Below are 12,197 nucleotides of genomic sequence, written 5' to 3'. Positions count from 1 at the left end.
AGGTGAGTGAGGCGGCTGAGAGTAGTACCCTTCCAGACTCGGGCCCGGACATTGAGTGCGAGGAGGAGGGGTACGCGGAGTCCATCGACAGTGAGTTATCGGACTGCTCCACCCGCGGCCCCGTCTCGACTTGTCGAAGTCTGGGAACTTCGGAAGTTCTTAAAGGACACTAGAGGGAGTAGGAACAAGGTGGATTTGGCTGTCGACCGCTGGTCGGATCTGAGTGCGCCCATGCAGTCCATTCATGCCATCCTTCAGAAGAAGGGGAATGAGGCGGAGCTAATAAGAAATGAGAGGCGCCAGTTCCAAGAGTTTATTCAGACCCTAAAGAGAGGGCAGAAGGTTAGGGGCAGCTCCAACCCTTCACCGGGGGTGGGTAAAAGATCTAGTGTACTTTCAAAATGAAGCTCGCTATAGCCAGCCTGAATATCAATGGGGGCAGGGGGTCTCTCCGTAGGTTTCACCATCTCTCAGTGCTCAGGGACGGGAGGTATGCGGTGAGCTTCCTGCAGGAAACACACACTGTGGCTAGTGATGAATCCACCTGGCTCCTGGAGTGGGAAGGGGGGGGTCTACACGAGTCATCTCAGCTCCAATTCGAGTGGAGTGGCCTTCCTGTTGGCCCCGTATTTCCAGCCAGAGATTCTCAAAGTGCAGGACATTGTACCAGGCCGTTTGCTGTACCTGGCCGTGCGCTTGGATGGCGTGCTGTTACACTTCATTAATGTGTACGCCCCCAAGATCGGCGTAAGAAGGGGATGAATATTCTGCAGCGTGACTTTAGAGAGCTCGGAAAAATGCTGAAAAGCAGGACCTCCAGGGTTGTTATCTCCGGTTTGCTTCCAGTTCCTCGTGCTGGCGAGAGCAGGAACAGGGAGATACGGGACCTGAACGTGTGGCTGAGGAACTGGTGCACGGGGCAGGGATTTAGATTCTTAGATCACTGGGATCTGTTTTGGGGTAAGGGGGAACTGTACAAAAGGGACGGATTGCATCTTAACAGGTGTGGGACCAGCATTCTGGCAGGCAGGTTTGCCACTGCTACACTGGTGGTTTTAAACTGAATAAGGGGGGTGGGGTGTCGAATGGGCTAGTGGAGGATGGAGTTAAAGGGAAAGGGTTTCTTAAATGTGTGAGCGTAGAGACAGAGGGGTGTAAAATGAGGGTAGAAGCAATAGGTAGCAAGGTGAAAAGTAAAAGTGGCAGGCCGGAAAATCCAGGGCAAAAATCAAAAAGGGCCACTTTTCAACAAAATTGTATAAGGGGTAAGAGTGTTGTAAAAACAAGCCTGAAGGCTTTGTGTCTCAATGCAAGGAGCATTCGTAATAAGGTGGATGAGTTGAATGTGCAGATAACTATTAATGACTATGATATAGTTGGGATCACGGAGACATGGCTCCAGGGTGACCAAGGCTGGGAGCTGAACATCCAGGGATATTCAATATTCAGGAGGGATAGAGAGAAAGGAAAAGGAGGTGGGGTAGCGTTGCTGATTAGAGGAGATTAACGCAATGGAAAGGAAGGACATTAGTTTGCAGGATGTGGAATCGGTATGGGTAGAGCTGCGAAACACTAAGGGGCAGAAAACGCTGGTGGGTGTTGTGTACAGGCCACCTAACAGTAGTAGTGAAGTTGGAGATGGTATCAAACAGGAAATTAGAAATGCGTGCGACAAAGGCAAAACCGTTATAATGGGTGACTTCAATCTACATATAGATTGGGTGAATCAAATTGGCAGGGGTGCTGAGGAAGAGGATTTTTTGGAATGTATGCGGGATAGTTATCTAAATCAACATGTAGAGGAACCAACGAGAGAGCAGGCTATTTTAGACTGGGTATTAAGTAATGAGGAAGGGTTAGTTAGCAGTCTTGTTGTACGTGCCCCCTTGGGCAAGAGTGACCATAATATGGTTGAGTTCTTCATTAGGATGGAGAGTGACATTGTTAATTCAGAAACAATGGTTCTGAACTTAAATAAAGGTAACTTTGAGGGTATGAGACGTGAATTGGCCAAGATTGACTGGCAATTAATTCTAAAAGGGTTGACGGTGGATATGCAATGGAAGACATTTAAAGACTGCATGGATGAACTACAAAAACTGTTCATCCCAGTTTGGCAAAAGAATAAATCAAGGAAGGTAGTGCATCCGTGGATAACAAGGGAAATCAGGGATAGTATCAAAGCGAAGGATGATGCGTACAAATTAGCCAGAAAAAGCAGCATACCGGAGGACTGGGAGAAATTCAGAGACCAGCAGAGGAGGACAAAGGGCTTAATTAGAAAAGGAAAAATAGATTATGAAAGAAAACTGGCAGGGAACATAAAAACTGACTGCAAAAGCTTTTATAGATATGTGAAAAGAAAGAGATTAGTTAAAACAAATGTAGGTCCCTTGCAGTCAGAAACAGGTGAGTTGATCATGGGGAACAAGGATATGGCGGACCAATTGAATAACTACTTTGGTTCCGTCTTCACTAAGGAAGACATAAATAATCTGCCGGAAATAGCAGGGGACCGCGGGTCAAAGGAGTTGGAGGAATTGAGTGAAATCCAGGTTAGCCGGGAAGTGGTGTTGGGTAAATTAAATGGATTAAAGGCCGATAAATCCCCAGGGCCAGATAGGCTGCATCCCAGAGTACTTAAGGAAGTAGCTCCAGAAATAGTGGATGCATTAGTAATAATCTTTCAAAACTCTTTAGATTCTGGAGTAGTTCCTGAGGATTGGCGGGTAGCAAACGTAACCCCACTTTTTAAGAAGGGAGGGAGAGAGAAAACGGGGAATTACAGACCAGTTAGTCTAACATCGGTAGTGGGGAAACTGCTAGAGTCAGTTATTAAAGATGGGATAGCAGTACATTTGGAAAGTGGTGAAATCATTGGACAAAGTCAGCATGGATTTACAAAAGGTAAATCATGTCTGACGAATCTTATAGAATTTTTCGAGGATGTAACTAGTAGCGTGGATAGGGGAGAACCAGTGGATGTGGTGTATCTGGACTTCCAGAAGGCTTTCGACAAGGTCCCACATAAGAGATTAGTTTACAAACTTAAAGCACACGGCATTGGGGGTTCAGTATTGATGTGGATAGAGAACTGGCTGGCAAACAGGAAGCAAAGAGTAGGAGTAAACGGGTCCTTTTCACAATGGCAGGCAGTGACTAGTGGGGTACCGCAAGGCTCAGTGCTGGGACCCCAGCTATTTACAATATATATTAATGATCTGGATGAGGGAATTGAAGGCAACATCTCCAAGTTTGCGGATGACACTAAGCTGGGGGGCAGTGTTAGCTGTGAGGAGGATGCTAGGAGACTGCAAGGTGACTTGGATAGGCTGGGTGAGTGGGCAAATGTTTGGCAGATGCAGTATAATGTGGATAAATGTGAGGTTATCCATTTTGGTGGCAAAAACAGGAAAGCAGACTATTATCTAAATGGTGGCCGACTAGGAAAAGGGGAGATGCAGCGAGACCTGGGTGTCATGGTACACCAGTCATTGAAAGTGGGCATGCAGGTGCAGCAGGCAGTGAAGAAAGCGAATGGTATGTTAGCTTTCATAGCAAAAGGATTTGAGTATAGGAGCAGGGAGGTTCTACTGCAGTTGTACAGGGTCTTGGTGAGACCACACCTGGAGTATTGCGTACAGTTTTGGTCTCCAAATCTGAGGAAGGACATTATTGCCATAGAGGGAGTGCAGAGAAGGTTCACCAGACTGATTCCTGGGATGTCAGGACTGTCTTATGAAGAAAGACTGGATAGACTTGGTTTATACTCTCTAGAATTTAGGAGATTGAGAGGGGATCTTATAGAAACTTACAAAATTCTTAAGGGGTTGGACAGGCTAGATGCAGGAAGATTGCTCCCGATGTTGGGGAAGTCCAGGACAAGGGGTCACAGCTTAAGGATAAGGGGGAAATCCTTTAAAACCGAGATGAGAAGAACTTTTTTTCACACAGAGAGTGGTGAATCTCTGGAACTCCCTGCCACAAAGGGTAGTCGAGGCCAGTTCATTGGCTATATTTAAGAGGGAGTTAGATGTGGCCCTTGTGGCTAAGGGGATCAGAGGGTATGGAGAGAAGGCAGGTACGGGATACTGAGTTGGATGATCAGCCATGATCATATTGAATGGCGGTGCAGGCTCGAAGGGCCGAATGGCCTACTCCTGCACCTAATTTCTATGTTTCTATGTTTCTATAACAAGAGGGATACAAGGATGCGATCAGTAGAACTGGTAGGATGACTAGGGTGGGGGAGGGAGGGAGGGAGGGAGAGAGGGGAAGGGGAGGAAGGGAGGGAGAGGGGGGAGGGAAAGGAATGCGGGATTTACTTGAAATTAGAGAAATCCACATTCATACCAGTTGTAAACTGCCCAATTGTTTTGAATACTTAAACCCAATTTTCAGGCAGCAGTTAGGATATTGGTGGGTGTGAATGGAGTGCGATCCAATTTCCGCATAAAGATTGATCTTATCAATTCAAAAGCTTGCATACTCGCAGTAGAGTTACTGTATTCATGTTGGTCTATTTTCTCAAATGCTAATTTATCTCAGATGTACATCTGTGTTCAAATTAGTGGATAATTATTTTTCTTTGTAAAAAGCGCTCGATACTCAGAGAAAGAGTATGTTTCCACCAAGGGAATATTGATGAATAGAGTCAGCTAACATTTCCTCCCAGTTTCTCCATCTCATTACCCTGCAGTTCATGCACTTTAAAATAATAAAATAAAGGATAATGCTGACTTTAAATTTGGCCAAATTACACTATCTGCTCCTGATTTACTGTTCTCACCCTATCCAATTACACTCAAAAAGCAATATTTTTGTTCCCCCCCCCCAACTCTTATCCATGTGTTGTTCTTATCAGTGTCTGCATCAATCAACAACAAGCCACTTTACCTTCTGCTACATGAGCTACGTGCTAGACCTGTTAGACCAGACTATCCATTTTATTCCAGATTGGCAACCCTAACCTGAGGGTATACTTAATGTCTTGCCAGCAACTCAGTCAGATTAGAACTTGGATATTTCAGATCACAGTTCTGAGTTTCAGCAGCTCTCGACTTTTTGAGCAAAAGACAAGCTGCTGGAGGGAGTCAGCTGGACAGGCACCATCTGTGGAGGGAATGGACAATGTCTCAGGTCAGGATTCTCCTTCACGACACAAGACCTGAAGCACAATCTGTCCATTTCCATCCACAGATGCTGCCTGAGTTCCTCCAGGAGTCTGTTTTTGCACAAGATTACAACATCTGCGCTCTCTTCTGTCTGCTGCTCCAGGCTTTTGTTACAGTACATTGCCTGATCACCTCTTCCAACATTTAATTTCTCCCTTTTTCCTCACATATCTGCAGAAATTACAGTACAAGTTGTCCTTTACACCCCGAGCTTTTCTCCCTTCTTTATTTGTGTCCGAAATCCTGTGCCCTGCCACCTATTCGTGGTTCTGATGAATCTTCACCTAATTCAATAAAACAATACAGATACTGGGAATCTGAAATAAATACAGAAAATGCTGGCATTATTCAGCAAGTCAGCATCTGAACAGAGCTAACTTTTGGGTTTTATGATCATTTTTCACAACTGCGGAATGTTAGAAACAATACAGGTGTTATACTCAAGTGAAAGTTCACGAGAAGGGAGAAAAGATTGGTATGTGGAAATCAGGAGAAACAAAATGACACAGCTCGTCATGGTGCCAGCTAAAAGAATTAGCAAAGGCAGGTCAGGATGCAAAGTAAATAGGAGATAAATTAAAATATCAAAAGAGGTGATAATTAACAATTGTGGAAATTTGAAGTAAAAGGTTGGAATGGCTGCATATCAAAAAGCATTGAGTTTATTGAGCTACAGTGATATTCATTGACACAGAAGGCCAAACGCCAAATTTCTATGTAATGCAGACGCGCTTAACAAGGGAAGTGACCACGTTGTTGAATACTATCGACCGTGGGGAGTGTTTTCTCCTTGGGGGAGATTTTAATTGTGCCCTCGAGGCAAGAGATCACACTGGCATTCAGCGTGACCCGGGTGCAGTAAAGACTTTAAGGGATACGGTGGACTCTTTCGAGCTGGTGGATGCTTGGCGGAATTTCCACCCCGACTCTAACGCCTTCTCGTACAGGTTTGAGGGTGGTGGTTCCCGTATTGATCATTTATACGTGTCCAAGGCCTATGTCTCCTGTGTTTCGGCGGCCTCCATTCAGCCGGCACCATGCTCGGACCATTGCCTGGTGCGAGTGGATTTTATCCTGATGCGCACATGGGCTGGGTCCGCGTACTGGCATTTTAATAGCCAGCTGTTGGAGGATTGCCGATTCCAGGATTCATTCAGGCAGTTCTGGGCGAGGTGGAGAGAGAGGCAAGGGCGTTTCCTTTCCCTAAGGCAGTGGTGGGACGTGGGGAAGGCCTACGTCCGTCTGTTTTGCCAGGACTACGCGAGGGGGTCGACTAAGAGGCGAGACTCCGAGATCGGACGGCTTGAGAGAGAGTTGCTCGACTCGGAGGCACGTCTGGATCAGACTGGTGGGGCTTCGTGTGAGTGGGAGGAGTACCAGGAGAAGGGAGCACTGAGGGACTTGCAGCTTAGGAGGTCCCGGGGTGCGTATGTGAGGTCGCGAGTGCAGATGTTGCACGATCTGGACCGCGCCTCCCCCTTTTTCTTTTCTCTGGAGAAGGGGCGAGGAGCCCGCAGGCAGCTTGTTGAGTTGCTTGCGGATGATGGCTCCTCTGTCACAGATCCAGAGAGCATTGGTGCCTCGGTTGGGTCTTTCTACAAGACTGTTCTCGGCAGGCACATCGAGTGGGGAGGCGCAAGAGGTCCTGTGGGAGGGCTTACTTGCTGTGTGCGAGGATGTGGCTGAACACCTGGATGATTCCCTAACTCTGGAGGAGATGACTGGTGCCCTGCACCAGCTCAAGGGGGGCAAGTCTCCAGGGCTGGATGGGCTGACTGTGGAGAACCTTAGAGCCTTCTGGGATGTCCTGGGGGGTGACTATATGAAGGTCCTGGAGGAGAGCCTGGCGACTGGGGAGATGCCCTTCTCGTGGCGCAGGGCAGTTGTTGTCCTGCTGCCCAAGAAGGGCGATCTCCGCCTTTTGAAGAACTGGCGCCCGGTCTCTCTCCTCAGCACGGACTATAAAGTTTTTGCCCGGGCATTGGCGAATCGCCTGGGTCCCGTGCTGTCCCAGGTGATCCACACTGACCAGTCGTACACAGTCCCGGGCCGGTCCATCCAGGACAATGTTCATCAAGTCCGGGACCTGATCTATCTGACCCAGGGGGATGGTCTGTCAGTCGCCTTTCTCTCCCTCGACCAGGAGAAGGCATTCGACATGGTGGAGCATGACTACTTTCTGAGGACTCTACAGGCGTTCGGAATTTGGACCACACTTTGTGGCCTGGGTTCGACTTTTATACACTGCTGCAGAATGCCTTGTTAAGGTCAATGGCTCTTTGTTGGCCCCCATTCCCTTTGAGAGGGGGGTTCGTCAGGGATGTCCCATGTCCGGCCAGCTGTACTCCATCTGTGTTGAGCCTTTCCTGTGCTTTCTCCGGAGGCGGTTGACAGGCCTGGCTTTACCGGGGCCGGGGATGGAGGTGGTCCTCTCTACTTACGCCGATGATGTCGTTCTGATGTTCACCGACCCTGTTGACCTGCGGAGGATGCGTGAGTGCCAGCAGGTTTTCTCAGCTGCTTCCTCCGCCAAGATCAACTGGGGGAAGTGTTCTGGTCTCTTGGTGGGTGGGTGGGTGGCAGGTGGACCCACTGCCGGAGATGGCAGGTTTTGCGTGGAATACCACGCACCTCCTCTATCTGGGGGTCTACCTGAGTCCCGATGAGGGGGGGTGGCCGGCGAACTGGCAGGAGCTGGAGGCGAAGGTGATCGCCCGGCTGGGACGTTGGTCCGGCCTACTTGGTGTGCTCTCTTACCGGGGCAGGGTTGTAGTTATAAACCAGCTGGTGGCCTCTCTGCTGTGGTACCGGATGGCCACTATGGTCCCGTCCTCTTATTTTATAACCTTGTTACAGAGGAGATTGGTCAACTTCTTCTGGGGTGAGAGGAACCACATGGGTCTCTGCTGGGGTTCTGAGTCTCCCGTTGGAGGAGGGTGGTCAGGCGCTGGTCTGTATTCGTACCCAGGTGGCAGCTCTCCGACTCAGGACCCTGCGCAGGTACGTCTACTCGGACTACCCTCCTAAATGGCACGTGCTGGCGACGTATTTTTTCCGCCAGGGGCGCTGCCTTCAGGAGGGCTCACGGCTCCCAGTAGCGGGCATGAGTCGACGCGCTAGGCGGGATAGGCGGGAGGTGCCTGGCTTTTACCGTGACCTCCTGAAGGCCAGGAATTTGGTCACCTTCAGCCGGGGCCCTGCTCCTCAGGGGGAGGGGGGTGTCGTGACTGTGATGGTGGGTGTTGAGGAGAGGCGTGTGCATGGAGCGATTCCGGACGAGCTTACCCCCGCTCAGTCGTAATTGTTCATAGGGCCCACGGCCCGGGTCCCTCCCCGAGAGCCGGCCCCATGCAACATGAGCCGCCTTTCCGAGATGCCCAGCGTGCCGTTCTGTGACGCGGAGAGGCGCGTACTGTACAGGCTGCTCTTGCACACTCTCCACTTCCTCGCCCTCGTCTTCCGTCCAGACACACCCTGGCGGTCCGTGTTACCACCTGACGAGGGGAGCGGTCCCCAGTGGAGGTCTATCTACAAGGGAGTCCTCCCCCTTTACATCGGGGACCTGGGGTGGAGAGTGTTGCACAAAGCCGTGGCCTGTAATAGGTATTTGAGCCGGTTCACGGACTCTTCCCCTGCTTGTCATTTCTGTGGTGAGCAGGAGACCGTGTTCCATGTGTACATAGAGTGTGAGAAGTTGCAGCCACTGTTTGAGTATCTGAAAGGGCTGCTCCTCAAGTTTTGGCTACATTTTAGTCCAACGCTATTAATTTATGGGCACCCGGTGCAGAGGGGGGATGGATGGGAGGGAGGAGGGGGTCTCCCTGTCGGTCTGCTCCTGGGCCTGGCCATTCGCGGGTCCAGGCAGCGGGCAGTCGATGGCCGCACAGCGGTCGCCTGCCTGCCCCTTTTCCGGGGTTATGTCCCAGCTCGCGTGTCCCTAGAAAAGGAACACGCGGTGTCCATGGGGACTGTGGAGGCCTTCTGTGAACGCTGGTCACCACAGGAGGTTGAATATATTATAGATAAAAATGTTAATATTTTAATTTGATAATTTTGTTTAAGAGTTTTTTTTAATTGCTTGAGCTTTTTCCGGGACTACGTCCGTGCCCGCCTGTCCCTGGAGAGGGAACACGCGGTGTCCATGGGGACTTTGGAGGCCTTCCGTGAATGCTGGTCGCCGTTGGAGGTCGATTGTTTTGTTGATAAAGTTGACGTTATATTAATTTGATGATCGTTTGTTTGTAAACTGTCAGCATAGGCAGTCTTTGATTGTGTTAATACTCTATGCTTATTTTTATTTTTTGAATAAAAGTAGTTTCATAAAAAAATAAATTAAAAAAAATAAAATAAAAAAAGTGTCAACTTCTAATTATACCTCCCTGCCGTTCACTGTCACAGTGGCTGTATACGGTTCAGAGTTTGTCAACTTGTTAATTGATTCATCTTCCAAGTGGCTCATACAATCCTCTGATGAATTCAAATCAGTCTCCTCCAAGTGCTTTGCTTTTTTCTGGAATCGTCTCCTCCTCTGCTGGTAAGCTCTAACAGCATCACACTGGCTTTGGGTGTGACCCGTACCCGAGCAGCTGAAGCATCTAACATCTCGGAATTTACACGTCGCTGGCTCATGGCTGCCGCCACATCTCCAGCACTTCTCGGAGTGTTGAACCTTGTCTCTGGATCCCGTTGGTGGACTCCTGGTCTTCTTTAGTCCAGGCATCTTGTCTCTGGATGCCCTTGGTGGACTCCTTGTCTTCTTTAGTACAGGCTCCTTCCTCTGAAGCTGATGGACGGAGGTAAAATCATCTTGAGGCCTTCCGATCTTCTTGATCTGCTCAACGTCTTGTTTAGCAACCTCCATCACTGTTGCAATATTGACTGCATTCTCAAATGTTAATTTCGGTGTACCTAACAGTTTTCGCTGCATGTTAATATCTGCACATCCTACCACCAACCTATCCATTAGTATATTCTCCAGTTCCTTAAAATTACACCTCTCACTTAACTGTCAAAGCTTTGCTAGGAACTGAGGGATCGTTTTATTTGCTTGCGTGCATGTATAAAACCGATATCTTTGCAATATTTCTGTTGGTTTTGGCGAGAAATTAGCAATTAATGCCTCCTTACATTCCTCGTACGTTTTACTAGCACGCTTCGCTGGCTGCAGCAACGCACGTAGGCTGTGATAACCTTTGCTTCCTAAACCTGTAAGGAACAATGCTCTTTTCTTCTCTTCTGTAGTGATATCATTTGAAGTGAACCAAGTCTCTCATACTTCGGTCCATTCCTCAAAAGTATACCCAGATTCTAACTGGGGCACATTCCCTGCAATTGAATTAGCCATGGCTACGCAATTGCTATTCAGGTACACTACGTGCTGTCCTCTTACACGGTCTTCTCTGCAATGGACTTAATTCCTTTACACACTGAGCAGTTATCCAGTAAATTGGAAAGCGTTTCAGGTAAGCAGGCACCGTCGCTGTTCTGCTGGTTAGGCTTCTAGCTTCCAGCTGTGCTATTCGGTGAGCTGTGCTGCTCCGTTACAGCACTGCTTGTTGCCTGGCGATCTTACGTTCCCATTCCAACTTTTTTTTGCCTGGTGCCATTCCAACTTGTTGCGCCAAATACAAACTCTCCCTTAACTTTCCTTTTGACCTTGGGAAAACCTCAAATTGATCGCTGTTCTGTTCGTGCTAACGGAATCGACATCCTCATCACCGAATTGTTGTGTATTTGCGCTTGAAACGGAATTAAAATAAGACTTGGACACAAGAGTAATTAACAACCTTCTTCTATTGTAATCGCCATCTTGAGTCTCCTCTGCGCATGCGTACAATTGCGCAAGACATTAAATGTGCTAATCATAATTTCATACACAACAATTTTCTTAACAGCGGTACTTCCACGCTGGCCCCCTTTCCCCACCCCCCACCCCCCATGCTCATAGACCGCTGATCGACTGCAAGGCCCCACTGCTACTGCTCCTGCCACCACCCCCATTGCTGCTGCCGCTCCTTCGGTCAGGGCAGGCCTCACCGTCCTGCTTCACTGCTGTCCCCTGGGAGGCATGGGGGGGGGCGAGTCGGGCCTACCAGGGTGCGTTCCTGTCGGCAGCGAGGTTGTTCAGTGGCTGACTCGTGTCTGCGCGGCTCCCCGGGACATCTGCTGCCTCCGTGTTGTTTCCATGCTCTATTGCCCCGTGCAAAGCACAAAATATGAAGTAACTCAGCGGATTAGGCAGCATCCATGGACGAAATGGACAGGCAACGTTTTGGGTCAGGACTCTTCTTCAGTCTTCAAGATACTGCCCGACCCACTGAGCGCCTTGTTTTTTGCTCTAGTGACTTGTATTTTTTGCTCAAAATTCTCGCATCTGCAATTCCTTGTGTATCCAATTTTAGATTAGAGATTCAGTGCCGAAACAGGCTCTTCGGCCCACCGACCCCCACACATTTACACACTATCCAACTCTAGGCTCTATTTTTACATTTATACCAAGCAAAACAGAAGATCTCGGAGAAAACTCATGCAATGTCACAGGGAGAACTTATAAACCCCGTACAGACAGCACCCGTGTTCAGGATCGAACCCGGGTCTCTGGCCCTGTTAGGCAGCAACTCTACCGCTGCGCCACTGTGCAGCCCTAATTGCGACCATTGTTCACTCGTTATGCTATTTCTTTGCACTTCCTGGCCGCTCACTGAAGGAGGGGGGGTGGGGACACGACGCAGTTGCAGGCCATGTTTCCCAACACAACCGGGCTCAGGGCTGAAGCGGGAGAAGACTGGGCTCCTTCAACCAGATTTCCCTCACCATGGGTGGCCTGTCCCCTCTGACCTGCAGTCAATTCCCGATGAAACTGATAAATCGCTCTCCCTCTCCCTGTCTTTGCGGGCATCCTCGGGAGAAGCTACTAGAAGGCGCGGTGCCTGAGTTCGCAGCGAACGGCGTCGACAAGCGCGGTTCTGTCTCGCCTAGTGCGCAGTCGCGGCGCCAGAAGTTTCCAGCAAAACCAAAGAGCGC

This window comes from Amblyraja radiata, chromosome 11, assembly GCF_010909765.2.
Source record: "Amblyraja radiata isolate CabotCenter1 chromosome 11, sAmbRad1.1.pri, whole genome shotgun sequence".
Taxonomy (NCBI): domain Eukaryota; kingdom Metazoa; phylum Chordata; class Chondrichthyes; order Rajiformes; family Rajidae; genus Amblyraja; species Amblyraja radiata.
The sequence above is the reverse complement of the archived record's forward strand: the minus strand, read 5'-3'. Positions refer to the sequence as shown.